Below are 13,726 nucleotides of genomic sequence, written 5' to 3'. Positions count from 1 at the left end.
AGACCTGAGCACAGTGCCTTGCACCTGGTAGGCACTTGCTAAATATTTAGTGAGTGAATGAACAAATAATATAAAAAATTAATGTCATCTCTCAGTCAACAAAGCTACAAGTCCCAGTCAGCATCTCTCCTCACCCTCTTCCCTGCTCCACATTCTGTCCAAACCTAATTTGGTCACATGAGCCTCAGATCATCTTCTCTTCTGTGCCATGCTTCAACCCCTCAGAGGAGTAATCACAGGTTCCTGACTCACAGGCCTGAATTCTAATCCAGCTGCTGTGACTTACTAGCCTTGTGACGCCGGCATGTTGAGTCACTTCTCCACTGTCTGCTTCTGCTTCCACTGAGATCCCTTTAGTTATGAGGCTCAGGCACCCAACCAGGCTGGCTTAAGCCCAAATGAAGGGTGAGAATAGGGTTCCATATCAGCAAAAAAAAAAAAAAATACAGGGTGCCCAGTAATTTGAATTTCAGATAAACAACAAATACTTTTTTTGCACAGGTAGGTCTTGAATATTGCACGGGCATACTTATACTAAAAAATATTCACTGTTCACCAGAAATTCAAATGTAACTAGGTACCCTGTACAACATCTAGCAACTCCAGGTGGGTAGATACTTACTACCTCATGAAACAAGCTGGATCCAGGAGTCCAAGTAACACCACGAGGATTCCCTCTCCTGTTGCCATCTCTGGGCTTTGCTTAAGCCCTGGGGAGGCTCACTCCTCCTGGGAGCAAAAGCAGCCATCAGCTGCTCCCTGCCCCTTAGGTCTGCTTATGCAGAAGCTCCTCCCTCCCCTAGCCCTGCTCCTGGGGCCCAGGCTGAGCCCAGTACCTGCCGCAGTGATCACTCTTGTCTGCCACACTATAGCTAGCTAGCACTTTGCTAGCCTGGACTTCTCTGTCCATCCCAGAGCCCAGCAGCTTCCTGTCTCAGCATGGTCTATCCTGCCGACCCTCCACTCCACCCCCAGCACTGCCGCCCACAGCTCCAGACCCTTTTGGGCCTCTCTGGACCCCAGCAGCTTGGCCCTCTGCCCTCTAGGTCTTCATGCATGCTCTTCCCTCCCAGGAGTGCCCGCTTTCCTCTCCCTTTCACCCAGCGGCTCCTTCTCCCAGCTCAGTGGACACGGCAGCTCTGCAGAAATCACCTCTGACCTGGGCAACCAGAGCCAATTTTCCATGTCTAAACCATTTTGGCTCTGGGCTTGTTCCCTAGGCTGTGGGGTGAGGGGACTGGACCAACCAGGGTCCACAAACTCCAGTGACACTAGGGTTTTGGCCAGGGCTTTAATAAGAACAGCAGCCGCATTTGAAGAGAGCAGACAGAACTCTGGTCCCTTGTCAGGTAAGAAGGCAGGCCCCAGACTGCAGTGCTTCAGATTTTCCCAAAGAACATGAAATTTGGGTATGAATGGTAAACTTCACCAGTTTCGGGGGTTGGTCCCCCATTTGTAACCTCTGGACTAGACTGTCCAGCTCTGTGATCTAGGGTGGGGTTCTTAACAGTGTTTCAGGAAACATTTGCAGCAGACAGACACCTGAGGGGGGTATTTAAAATGCATTCTCTGGTCCCCCAGAATCTCTGGAGCCAGCACCTAGGAATCTGCATTTTAGCAAGCACCCTCCAATGGCGCTTATGCTCTCCAGAATTTCAGAACTACAAATCCTGGGTTTCTATTTTAATGGGGTCGCTCACTGTGCCAGCTCCATTGGTACAGCCTGGAGGCAGGAATTGTGACAGAAACCCAAGTCTTCCAGAGAGGTGGTCACTTGCCCAAGATCACAAAGCCACTAATGGAGAAGCCAGAGTCCAAATCTGCACAGCACACAACATCAGAGCATCCTGGGGAGCTTCCCACCAGGCAAAACTGTCTCTCCCCAAGTGCAGACTGAAGGTCATGGTCATGTTGAGAGCGGACTACTGGTTCAGAGCTCCTCCTTCCCACTGATCAGCAGCTAATACAACCAGCACCCAGGGCTGAGTGCCTATGATGGGGTGAAGGAGGTGCCAGGGTCCCGAGGAGAGGAGGGGAAGAGTTAGTGGCTTTAATAAGCATGGAGGACTCCTGGGGACAGGACAAGAGCTACCGGAGACATCCCTCTGATGGCATCCCATAGCCCACGCAAGCAGCAGCTGGGGGGCCCACTGCATTCAGCTGCAGTTTCCATCTCTGGCTACATTCACCTAAGCAGTGCACATGCTTACCATCGGGCCATGGCCTAGTGAGATGCAGATTCAGAGTAAACATTTATTGTGTACCTACAGTATGCTCTGTGCGGTGCTAAGCACAAATAACTAGAATTTGGTGTGCCCCACGCAAATAGAACAAAGAAGTCTTAACCACCCCCAAAGTGCTATGGGCAAGAGCAGGGAGAGATGTGACTTTCACCGGGGAGGAATCAGGGAAAATTCTGAATGGAAGTGGCTCTGAGGCTAGGACAGAAAAAGTATGTTGCATCTGAAACACACCGAGATGAGAAGGTAGGGGCATTCTCAGTGGTGTCAACTGTGTGCAAAAGAGTGGTTCCAGTCGTGCCCATCTGCCTTCCTAACATTTCCCGTCTGTTCCCTGACACCCAGGGCTTCCCAAACTTGAGTGATTCACAGAAACCCCTAATATTCCTGCCATGTCCATGTAGAACCTGTGCTCTCATTTGTTTCACATTTTTAAGTCGACACCCTGATATTTTATTTTTAAAAAAATTTATGCTACAAAGAATATTTTTCTCACAACAGTAATTGGAAAACAGATTTCACTTGCTATAAATAGATGGTCACCAGAACACTGAGAGCAAAACAATGCCGTTGAAATCCAGCAGGTTCTGCTGCCCAGGGAGGTGCTGAGTCTACAGCTGGCTGTCTTTGTCATTGAAAAGAGAGGGTAGCAAGTGTGAGGGGGGCATCAGGGACACCCAGCATAAGCCCAGACGTTCTCCTCGATGGCATCGGGATTGAGAGAAGACTGAGCCAAGAGAGACATTTTCTTTACGGCTTCATCTGAGACTTCTAAAAAAGCCCTTGATACTACTGGTGTCCCCGCCACTTTGAGAAACTGTCCCTGCTGAAACCCAAGGCAAACCTCAACCACATGTGTGCCGCTGTGGTTTCCTGCAGATTGTGGGTTGGCCACTGTGCCCTTTGGAGGCCTTGGGCTCCATGCCTGTATCTAGGGCTGCCATGGTGGTAAGCATTTTGCATAGCTGTAATAACCACAACCCCTCAACAACGGCAGCTGCCACACCACAGCTAATGTTTGCATAGTTCTTGTACACTAGGCACTGCTCTAAGCATTTACACATATTAAATTAGTTAATCCTCCTGAAAATATGTGAGTATTATTATTCTCATTTTACAGATGAGAAAACTGAGGCACAGAAAGAGTAAATGCCCACCCAAGAGTGATTTTATCCTTTTTATACATTGGACTCCTTCACACAATCTCATTAATTTATTCATTCTTTCATCCAGTCATTCAACAGCTATGCACTGAGTATCTTCCATGGTTCCTTTGATTTCATTTGAAGCAACACTTACTGCAGTTTAAAATGAAACTTGCTGTTCCCAGCTCTCGGCACGCTCTGACTTGCATCCCTCTGCTCTCTGCATCCTCACATGGGCTCCAATTGCCTCTGGGGGCTGTGCCATAGCACACAGCCCAGACGGCCTGTCAGGACCCGGGCACTTGTTCCTCGGGCTTCCAGGAGTCTTGGCTGCTGAGGGCTCTCACTTAGTCCTCTGGGAATCGCACTAGACTGAAGAGAACCACGTGGCCTTAGGTTCTGGCCCCTCCCTCTCGGCAGCCGGCAACCAGGGACTGACCGTAGTGTGGGAACAAAACTAAGACCCCATGCTTCAATTCAAGACCACTCTGCAGGGCCACCCCAGCTCCGAACTTCCCGGGGGATCAGCTGAGGTCTCTGGGCAGCTGCATCACAGCCCAGCTTCTCCTGCCAGTCCCGCTCCTTTCACTTCCTCACAGGTGTGGCTCCCGAGCCCACTCCCCAAAATGCCATCTGCCCCAGAGTCTGTTACCTGAGTAACTCCACCAAAGTGGACAGAGGCTCTGGGCCCCAACCAGAGCTGCAACCCGCTGTCTTCCCAGCTGTCCCTCCCCACCTGAGACCCAAGCAAAAGGAGTTAAAGTTCCTCAGACCTTCCCAAAGGGCCCTGGTGACACTAAAGCCCCACGGTCACCTCCACCTCCACAAGCTCTGAAAGCCTTGGAGGTGACTGGGTTTCTTTATTTATATGTTTTGGTACATTAGCTAATTAGCTTTGTTCCCAGACTCCATTACTGTTTCCTCAAGTGTATCGTGGCCTCGGCCCTAATGATGGGCAGTCACACCAGCGGGCTGGGAAAGATGGGCCCTTTCGGGCCCACAGGGATCAGCCAGGGAAGGAGAGCGGAAGGAGAGGGAAGATTGGATTACCGGGTGTCAGGGAAGGGTCATCCCTCCACCTCTTTCTGCCTTTAAGCTAGGAGAGCACAGTCAGCGCTTCTCCTCCGAGAGGCGGCTTCTTCCCCGAGCCCAAAGGAAGATGAAGGCTGAGTGGTAAGTGGCCCACCTTTGCTCTGTTCTTAAATGGCTTGTCTTTAAAAATAGCCTACATCTGCCCCAGGCTTAACCCCTAACATTTAAAAATTTTAATTGCAAATTACTGTCTCAGCAATTCCGTAGTCTTCCCAATCTGGCCTAAACCCAGCAAAAAAAGGCAGAAAGCAAACGCTATTAGAACCCTCAGTCTGCAGAGGCGATTTGGGATGTGGACATGAGGGCTCACAAGTAATCCTACTTCGCATAAACCACACAGTGGAACTCAGTTTGAAGGAGCCCCAAGGTCATCACATTTGGTCCCTGCTTAGACTCAACAGGAGGGAGGACCTGGTAGTCCAGACACTGTCCTTTAAAGGACAGGGAAACAAAGTGACATTGCAACCAGGTAGCTGGCCTGTCATTACCTGCAAAGGCCTGGACACCACACCTATTTAGTGAGTACCTACTATATATGTCAGGTCGTAAGCCAGCAAGAGCTCTCAAAGTTTTGGTCTTCAGATGTCTGCACACTTAGACATTATCAAGGACCCCAAAGTGTTTTGCTTCTATTTATTGTATAAAAAACTAAAACTAAAGAATTACATAAATATTCATTCATTCACACATGAATAATAACAAACCCAATACATGTTAATAACATATTACATTTTATGAAAAATAAACTATATTTTACAGAATGAACACATTTAACAAGAAGAGCGACACTGTTTTACGTATTTGTGAATGTCTTTAATGTCTGTCTCAATCAAAGACAGCTGGATTCTCAGATCTGCTTCTGCATTCAGTCTGGTGAAATATCTTGTTCTGGTTAAAATGTATCAAGAAAATCTGGCCTTGCACAGATACATAGTTGGGAAAGGGAGTATTTTAACAGCCTTTTCAGACAGTGATGGATATGCTTTGGTACTACACCAAAACTTGACAAATGGTTAAGGGTTGTTGCAAATGTAAAATCTGAAACCATGTTGATGAATTCTTCTACTCTGTCACATTAAAGTCCCCTGGTGAGTCTTGTGCTTTGAATAACTCTTCTATCCATGCATGATTCAGTAACGTCGTGCATTGTTCATTTGAAAACGATTGCTTCACTGACGCAGATCTTCCATGTCCACACATTTCACTGTATCAAAAATCCAAATTCATTCTTACCAGTGTGCTTCTCATCAGATACATTTAATGGGAAGATGTCAAGCTCCCAGTGGCAGATAAAGTTTTCCAAACATCTGACTTTCACTTGACAGCTAGAATTTTACCATTAGCAACAAACACTGCCAGTTGCTTCCCTTGAAGTGACAGGCTCACTTGGTTCTCTTCTGAGAAAACATCTGCTAAGTCCCCAGATCAGAGTAACCACGGGTTGTCAGGTGTTCTTCCAAGTGAAACCCTGCCATGAAGAAAGCACAGCCTAGGCCAGCTCACCGCTCGATCACAGGCGCTTCTCCGCAACATCACCTTCAGCCACTGGGCTCCCGGGCGCAGCTGAAGGGCTTTATATGTACCTCCCACATTTTTCACACAGTGTTAAAAACACATATCAAGGGTTGAGATTTCACAAAGATAATTATTTCACTGCCTCACTAAGGACATTCTTAAGTGAAACCAGCATGTGTTTTAAGGCAAATGTGGGACAGTGAAGGATACAATGCCTCTGTGTACACGTTGATGCCACTTCCTTGATTCAAACCAATGCCCACAGTGTTACCCACTGCCAGTGCAAACAGCAGCAGGATGAAGAATACAAATAATGTCCTAGAGTTATTATGAAGATAGCTTTGACCTTGAGGACTCCCTAAAAGAGTCTGGAGGACCCCCAGCACCTCCAGAAACTCCCAGTCTGTCCAAGAAGATAGACCATGATCAGACACAATGACTGTATAACATGATGAGGGCCCTAAGGCACGGCACAGAGAAGACTTGTTTTGTGCTGTGGAAACTGGCAAAGTTTCACAGTGTAGGAAATGTTCCAAATGGATGTTGAGAGTTGAATGGGAGTTTACCCAGAAGGAGAAAGTGGATCTTTATATTCCCAGTTTCCAAATGACAGATCCTGGGAAGGTAAGGTTTTTGGAAACAGATACAAAAATGAAAATAATCAGGAGAGTTCAAATTATTAACCAATAACAATATTGGCCACCATCATGGAGCACCTACTACATACTTCACACTTTACATACATTATCCTATTTAATTCTCTCCAAAGACCTATGACATGCATGTAATTGTTTGTTCAGAGAAGTTGGGCAACTTCCTCAAGGACACAGTGCAAATGTGTGGGGGAAAATCCAGATTAGAAACAGAACTGCCTGACTCCAAAAGGAGCCACTTTTATTCTTTCTACCTCCTTCCCTAAACCAAAAGGAAGAGCAGTATCCTGGGCCACCACTGCTCCCAACTTCAGTTATTCCCTGCTGTGGACCAAAAAAATGTCCAATCCCTTCCATTTGGCATTCAAGGCTTCCCAACCGAGCTCCACCTCCCCTTTCCAGCCGTGCCTTCTATGAATCCCCAGTCTAACCACAGTGGAATTCTTGCCTTTTATCTGGACTTGCTTCTGGGCATTTGCCTGAGAGGTGACCTCCCCTGAGGTTCCCTTTCCCCTTTCTCCTCCATCTTGATCTACTATTGGAATTCTACCACCATTTTCAGGCTCAGATGCTACTCCTTTCTAATCTTCTGCGTCTCTCGTTTGTATTGATATCATGCATCGCGGTTTGCCAATAGCTAGTGATCTCTATTTATCCACTCCCCACACCTAATGACCCCATCGCTAGACTGGAGGTTCTTTTATGGCTGGAACCACATTGATCTAATAATATTATCTCTCGGTTCTTGCTCTTGTTCTTTGAGCCCCAGGTTCCCCCACTGTTTGGGGATACTAGCGCCCTGCCTCATAAGGCTGTGTTGAGGATTAAATGCATTAACTATATGTCAAATGCTTAGAAAAGGGCGTGGCACATGGTAAGCATTGATATGAGCTGCCTTTGTTGCTATTAGCATGATAATTATTGTTGCTCGATATCATTAAGGGGGAGCAATGAGTGTATTTTTGCCCCATTTCAGTTGCATGTCCCACTTTCTCATTATAAGGGCAGGCTCTGTTAGCACCATGCCTTTCAAGTCTAGAGCATGAAAATATGTCCAGATATTTATTACTTTGGTTTTCCTGTAAGCAATGTCATTCCTGGGGGCTTATCCCAATTGGATCTCACTGTTCTGTTCTTCATGGCTGCCAAAACTCCACAGACCCCAGAAGTCTGAAAATGACTGAACCAGGCCCAATAGCCAAGTCCTGGGGGAGGCTGGGGGCACTCAGAGCCCAGATTCAAAATGCAGCAGGTTTGGCCCTGTTTCAGCTGTCTCCTTCCTTTGCCACTTGCATTCTACCACCCTCTGGGCTCCTTGGATGAGGCAGCCCATTCAATCCTGCTGGGCACCTGAAAACAGAAAGATAATTGGCGCATTAGACTTTGATCTCTGCTGCTGTCACTCTAAGAGGGCAAGGAGAGCTCCCCTGTACCCCCCGGCTCTGCCCTGCCTGAAGCAGGCTGGCAGGTTGCTGTCAGTGTGCTGAGTCTGTTGGTAAGGTCAGCAAACAAAGGGCTCCAGAATGCCAGCAGCCCCGGGTTTGCACACTCTGTTCTGGAACGTGATAAGCTCCTGGCACTGAATGAATGCTGAGGGAGCTCTAAAGGGCAATGCAGGAAAATCAGTCACGTTGGGGCTCCCAGATCCTGTTTCCAAACATGCTTCTGGCCCACAGACACCTTTATTACAGGGGGTGAATAACTCTGGGTAAAAACTTGAAAAGATGGTTCATTTTTTCTAACTTGTTTCATCATCTTTCTGAGGTTGGTATGAAGGTCCTGCCCACTGCCACCAAGGGGTTTAATTTCTGTGGCCTTGTGTCAGCCATGGTCCTCAGCCACTGGGTGCAGCACCTCACATACGCTATCTGGTTTCATGCCGAGCATGGTCCCCCCAGGGGGACTCTGCAGCTCTCTGTTACACAGATGGGGCAAGTGCAGCTCCAAGTGGATAAGGAATTCACCTGCCCGGAAGACACCTCTCCTGGAGCCGGGGACGAGGGTCTGAGACCGGCGCAGGCAGATTCCACAGGGCGAGCCCTTTGGTCTTCGCCTCCCAGCTGGTCCCGGTTGCCACACTGCTTAGCTGACATGAACTGGGCAAACGTTGGAATTACTATGGTCAGGGTGTCTGCACCAGACCTTTTACCTTTGCATTCTCTTATTTCACCCTGAAAGCAGCCCTGAGAGGTAGAGATCACCAACCCCAGTTTACTGGAGACGATCTGGAAGCCCAGCCTACTGACTGACTTACCCAAGTCTACAGTCTCAAGCACAGCAGGGTCCACACTCAGGTCAGTGTGAACACCAGGTCCACAGCCTTTCTGCCACGCTCATGGCTTCTGCTGTGCTGGGACATCTGTTCTCAGGCAGGTGCCCAGGCAACCTTCCGTACAGTGAGCACGGGTGGCAGGGCCGGTGACTTTCAGGGAAAGGAAAGGTCCAGTACCAAAAAGATTTGGGGGCAAAGGGCTGCAAAGAGGGGGAGAAGCACAGGAAAACAAGGAGGCAGGTCCCCATGGTGCAGGAAAAGGCAAATTTGGGGAGAGATGCATAAATCCTACATCCATGCCTATTCTTCTGTCAGAATCAGAAGTGCCTATTCCTTCAGTTTCAGATCATTTCAAACTTCAGGGCTTGGTTTAAGCTCCACTGTGTCTACAGAGCCTTCCTCCAGCCCATACGGACCCCGTCTCTGATGGCATTTCAAGTCTAGGCCTCTCACTCTGGCTTTCAGTCATGCACACTCACACAATGTGGTCTGTCTCGAATGGCTTACGAGAGAAAGTTCCCATCAGACAGGAGGTTCCCACTGAGATAGGAAGTTGCTAAAAGTGAGGGTATTGTCCCATTCATTCTTTTTTTATTCTGCACAGAACCCAGAAGACTGGCAAAAATAAGCACATGCTCAAATAAATACATGTGGTATTGTATCATTTCCATTTTATAGAGAAAATGGAGGAACTCCTATAAATTAAATCAGCAGTTTGAGGGTTATGATTTTCCTCAAACATTAAATCTCCTGATTGCTGCTATACCCCAAATCAAACGCAAATAAATGTGGATTGATTTGAGAAGGAAGAGAGGCAAGAGGGGGAGAAAGAAGTGAAGGCGAGCAGGTGGGAGGAGGGAGAGGACTGAGAAGGTGGAGAGGTGTAGGAGGAGGGGGAGGGAGGGGGGAGCAAGGGGGGAGGGAGAAGGGGGGAGGAGGTGAGCAATGGGGGGAGGGAGGAGGGGAGGGAGGAGGTGAGCAAGGGGGAAGGGAGAAGGGGAGAGGAGGAGAGCAATGGGGGGAGGGAGAGGGGAGGGAGGAGGTGAGCAAGGGGAGGAGGGAGGAGGGAGGAGGGGGAGGGAGGAGGTGAGCAAGGGGGGAGGGAGGAGGAGGGAGGAGGTGAGCGATGGGGGGAGGGAGGGGGAGGGAGGAGGTGAGCAAGGGGGGAGGGAGGAGGAGGGAGGAGGTGAGCAAGGGGGGAGGGAGGAGGAGGGAGGAGGTGAGCGATGGGGGGAGGGAGGGGGAGGGAGGAGGTGAGCAAGGGGGGAGGAGGGAGGGAGGAGGGGGAGGGAGGAGGTGAGCAAGGGGAGGGAGGAGGAGGGAGGAGGTGAGCAATGGGGGGAGGGAGGGGGAGGGAGGAGGTGAGCAAGGGGGGAGGAGGGAGGGAGGAGGGGGAGGGAGGAGGTGAGCAATGGGGGGAGGAGGAGGGAGGAGGTGAGCAATGGGGGGAGGGAGGGAAGAGGGGGGAGGAGGTGAGCAATGGGGGGAGGGAAGGGGGGGAGGAGGTGAGCAAGGGGGGAGGGGGGAGGGGGGAGGGGGAGGAAGGAGGTGAACAAGGGGGGAGGGAGGAGGGGGGAGGGGGGAGGGGTAGAGGGAGGAGGTAGGAGGTGAACAAGGGGAGGAGGGAGGTGGGGGGAGGTGAGCAGGGGGAGGAGGGAGGAAGGGGAGGGAGGAGGTGAGCAATGGGGGGAGGAGGAGGGAGGAAGACTTTGCTCTGGAATAAGACACAAAGCTTAAAACTGAAATAGGTATAAAGCCAGATTGGAGACAGAAATAGTACTCTTTTCTCAAGCATGAATTCTATTTTGCCTAATCTAAAAAGAGATTTTCCTGCCATGCAAACCTCTCCTTCTGTGCCTGCTTCACCGAGTATCACTGCGTATGAAAATCCAACCCTCCACAGAATGAACTCTATTTGGGACTGTGTCAGGTTAATCTTGACAGAAATCTGGCATTCAGGTCAAATCTTGGAAAAAAACAAGATAGCCAGAAACCAGCAGCCCAGCCGTTCCTCCAGTGCACACTGTGGGCCACTGCTGGGAGGTGAGCTGGGCAGACAGGCAGGGGCACTTTGCTTCCAGGTAAGTTCACATCCTGGGGACCCTTGACATCTACCACAGTGCTTGGCGTGGGGGAATCTCCACAAATGTGTCACTGTTAACACCTCTGAGTTTACAAACACAGCCAGCAATCACGAAGTTTGATCTACTTTCACCACATCAGGATTGACCAGTTTCAGACTTGCTCTACAACATGGTTCTATATTTATTTTATTTGGCTAGTATTATTAGTAATGAACCTCACACATTATACGGGCACTCTGGGTATTCACATGTGCCTAGGACCTTGCCTGAGCATTCGTGCCTGCACCTCAGATCCGGTTTGGCCAAACGCGGATCTGCAGCATATGCTGCATGTCTTGCTCTCGTTTTTCTCCCTCCACACAGCTCCCAATGTATAGGACACATCTGGCACTAGTACAATGCATGGCACATGGTAGGGGCTTGACAAACATTTATTGAATGAATGAATGAATGATGAATGAATGAATGGGGCTGGATTAAATGCCCCTTAGCTTCTTAGCTCCTTTCCAAAGGATGAGTCTCAGGCTCTATCTCACCAGAGGGCCCTTGGCTGCCTCACCCCGAGGCAGCAATTTGTGAACTGGCTGGTCATGCCAACGTGGTGTTGGGTCCCCATGTCTGCCCTCCAGGGCGGCTGCAGGCCTTCTCTTTGGCACAGATGGGACCAGGGGAGGCCCCGTCATGGGGGTGAGCTCAGGTGCCCAAGAAGCCTTCCCTGACTGCCTAATGATCTGCACCCAAAATGCGTTTGATCTTGATTTTGCTTGTTTCCTGCTTGCTTATAGGCTCCCAGAACTGAGACCACACCACCTTTGTTTACACTTTTAGCCCAAATCCTAGCATGGGGTGGCACACAGAAGCCCCTCGGCAAGTGTCTGTGTGAATGAGTGGCTGGTGAAGAGTGAGTTTGCACCACCAATTCACTGTTGGGGTCAACACAGCTTCTGGGGGCCAGTCAATGCCAGGCCTGTGTACTAAAGACACTTATTCCCAAGATCCCTGGGATGGTGAGGCTAAACCTCTCAAGAAGAGTCTCTCTGCTGTGTCATGACGGGTTCTGGGCCCCAGGGAGGCCTGGGAAGCTTTTGTTTTTATTGAGCACTGACTCTATGGCAAGCACTTCACAGACAAGCCTTTGCTCCATTTGTAGCCTCCTTGCGAGTGGTCGCCACAATGACTCTCATTTCCCAGAGAAGGAGACATACTTGGGGGGGTGAAGCAACTTGCTCAGGTTCTCTTGGCTGTTAAGTCACAGACCTTGTTCAGCCTGCCCCAGAGATGCAGGGCTTAAAGCCTCTCTCCCCTACTTCCCTGCACACGCCATGTCAGTCTGTAACTCTGTGCCCAGAGGAGACAATGCAGGAAAAGGAGCTCTCCGAAGCAGTTGTTTCTATTTCTTCATCCAAGGCCCTTGCTTTGTGTGGGTCCCAAGGCCAAGGGTTGGGGACACAGAGAGATGAGGGGCCCTATCCACCTGCACCTCAGGGACATCCCTGTCACAGTGAGCCAACCAAGTGGTCTTCTAGGAATATTTTTCTCAATTAAGGGTAATTAAGATTCTTCCAGTTTTGAGGATGAACATTGCCCGCAGGCGGGATATAGTGCAGAGTGGGTAATAGTCCCTGAATTCAGGGGAGGCACTTGTGGGGAGTGGGGGTCTTGGTCAGATAGCAGCTGGCTACATGGGCTGCCTCCGAGGGCTTGCCCCAGTTTGGAGCCATTTCCTCCCCAAATTCCAACCTGCCAGCTCTCGAGCCCTGAGCTCTAGACCCTGGCAAAGGACCAGAGGGCGCTGGTGTGGGGAAAGGTGTCCAGCTCAGCATATTGCAGCAGGTCTTGGAGTAAAGGCACTAAACCTCTGTGGAGACCCTGGAATTTCGAACTGGAAGCCAGCCCAAACTTCACCCTTCCTCCCTCTCGTTCTTTCATTCATTCACTCCCTGCCAACAGCGCACATTCTCCCCTCCTCCCACCGCGAGACCCATTGTCCTGTCACTCGGGTGGCATTTCAGCCCACTGCAGGCCTAGCCGAGGCTCCCTCTCCAGATTCTCCGGCAAGCGGCCGGCTAGGACAAAGCCGTTAGGAGCAAGGTTTGGTAACTAGCTTTTTCATTTCATGGCCGGAGGTTGTCAGGACAGTGCAGAGAAAACTGCCAAAGGCTGGGTGAGCAGCCCACGGATCCGGGGCAGAGCCGGTGAGAACAAGGCAGCACTTCAGCTGGGAGGCGCCGGGTGTTGGCAGCCACTCGGATGAGAAAGTTCTCTTCTTCCAAAATGCTTTCACTTGGAGCCCGTGTTCATTTAAAAAGATCGATTCAGCTATTTTCCTCTCTTCCTCAATAAAGTGCTCTAGGTTGCTGAGAAAGGCAAGGAGAAGGGGCACCCTAGGGCTCCTTCCTGGGGGGCTAAGGGGCAGCTGATCATAGGGTCACTGCGGTGAAACAGGGGCCATAAATCTGAAGGAGAGTTGTATTTCCAACTCATGTTTGCAAACCTGAAGACAGCACAAGTACATCTCCAGATTAAAGCACCCAGAGTGAAAAGATCTGCATCCCAACCCCGAACTCGACCACAGAGCTGCTGTGTGGCTTGGGGTTACTGGCTCTCCCTCTCTGAACTCCACAAATGGAGAGGTCTGGATGCAGTGATCCCTAATACCCTTCCCTGCCTTTGTGTTTCTCTGCTTTTACCAAGCCTATTAAGAATCTTTTCATTACCTTAAATC

At 49.9% G+C, this 13,726-nt stretch overlaps 1 long non-coding RNA gene across 2 annotated transcripts in view; it reads right to left on the bottom strand.

Annotated features, from left to right (window-relative positions):
* LOC140848506 (uncharacterized) overlaps positions 1 to 4,178 on the bottom strand; it is a 113,009-nt gene extending 108,831 nt beyond the window's left edge. For both annotated transcript variants that reach the window (XR_012129525.1, XR_012129526.1), the window contains exons 1-2: positions 4,038 to 4,178; positions 3,540 to 3,757 (exon numbers count right to left, since the gene is read on the bottom strand). This is a non-coding gene — a long non-coding RNA (uncharacterized lncRNA). The remainder of the gene's footprint in view (positions 1 to 3,539; positions 3,758 to 4,037) is intronic.
* Between the last annotated feature and the right edge of the window lie 9,548 nt (positions 4,179 to 13,726).

Source organism: Manis javanica, chromosome 1 (assembly GCF_040802235.1).
Source record: "Manis javanica isolate MJ-LG chromosome 1, MJ_LKY, whole genome shotgun sequence".
Taxonomy (NCBI): domain Eukaryota; kingdom Metazoa; phylum Chordata; class Mammalia; order Pholidota; family Manidae; genus Manis; species Manis javanica.
The sequence above is the reverse complement of the archived record's forward strand: the minus strand, read 5'-3'. Positions and strand labels throughout refer to the sequence as shown.